The 1,460-nt window shown below is 39.6% G+C and overlaps 1 protein-coding gene across 1 annotated transcript in view; it reads right to left on the reverse strand.

The window, feature by feature from the left end:
- Positions 1–1,460, reverse strand: part of LOC106871639 (uncharacterized) — a 19,895-nt gene that overhangs the window by 4,088 nt on the left and 14,347 nt on the right. The gene's annotated exons all lie outside the window — the stretch shown is intronic.

Below are 1,460 nucleotides of genomic sequence, written 5' to 3' on the forward strand. Positions count from 1 at the left end.
TGGAGAGAGAGAGAGAGAGAGAGAGAGAGAGGGAGAGAGAGAACTTACAAATAAAGTCAAGTACCTTCCTTTTCAGTTTTATGGTGGGTAGTTCTACAAATTCCTCATTTAGAGTTTTTACATGTACCTAATGTTTATAGGGTAGGAAGTGAGATTACATGATATTCATATATTTCTCCTGGACATTCTCCAAGATCTTGGTGAGGCTTAATCAGAGCAAGGAAGGTCGGAGAGGAAAGTAATTCGACTGCATCGAACCCATTACATTCCTGGTGTTTATTTCATCGACCTCGAAAAGATGAAAGGCAAAATTGACCTTAGAAAAAACCCCACGAACTTTGAAAATAATCACGAACAGGGCCAGCAATTTTAGGGGAGTGGTAAATAGGTTACATCGACCACAGTAATCGACTGATACTTATGTTATCGACCTCGAAGAGATGAAAGGCAGAGTGGACCTCGGCGGAATTTAAACTCAGAACGTGAAGGCAGACGAAATCCCGCCAAGCATTTTGCTTTGCATGCTAACGATTCTGCCAGTTCACCGCCTTCACGAACAGAAATAATAGTTATTAAGTTTACAATTTACGACCACGGTTTACTCTGCATCATGAATCAGTCTTTAGTAAAAGCTGATCTTCTTGCTTCTTAGCTATATTTTATAACAGAATCATAATGAGCCTGCTTCAGTAGAATGGCAATGATAATGTTTTTACAACTATTAAACAATATAAAGTGGCTCAAATACTTTTGAATTCTCTAAGTGTGCAAACTGGAATAATAAAGATTTCCAGATGATGATTGTGCACATCAGTGTCTGAGCAAATAATGAAACATTTTTATTGAGTCAATGATATTTTCTTTTAACTTTCGTAACTCTTAATCGATTGCTGAATCGTTATCGAAAACTTCGACATTATGTGGCACAAGAACAAGGTAAAAGGTAAGCCAGCTGAGCCCATCTTTCATGATGTATATTTTTCTATTATACTTTTGGCATCTATTTAAGGAAGTAAAATGGTGGCAACAATCCAGGTATTTACAGGTTCAACAAGGTTGGATGCTGCTAGGATGCAAGTCTAACATTTCCACGCGTGCGCGTGCGAGCTGCTTAGGAGAATGTCAGAGGAGAAAGAAAGTCGGATTGTAGATCCTTATTTCTTTATTGCCCACAAGGGGCTAAACATAGAGGGGACAAACAAGGACTGACAAAGGAATTAAGTCGATTACATCGACCCAGTGCGTAACTGGTATTTTATTTATCGACCCGAAAGGATGAAAGGCAAAGTCGACCTCGGCGGAATTTGAACTCAGAACGTAGCGGTAGACGAAATACCGCTAAGCATTTCGCCCGGCATGCTAACGATTCTGCCAGCTCGCCGCCTTAATGTGTAGATTGTAGATCCGCGACACAATGAAGTTATAAAATGCCAAAGATGTTAATGATTCAATGCAAAGGG

The sequence above is a fragment of the Octopus bimaculoides genome, chromosome 19 (assembly GCF_001194135.2).
Source record: "Octopus bimaculoides isolate UCB-OBI-ISO-001 chromosome 19, ASM119413v2, whole genome shotgun sequence".
Classification (NCBI taxonomy): Eukaryota; Metazoa; Mollusca; class Cephalopoda; order Octopoda; family Octopodidae; genus Octopus; species Octopus bimaculoides.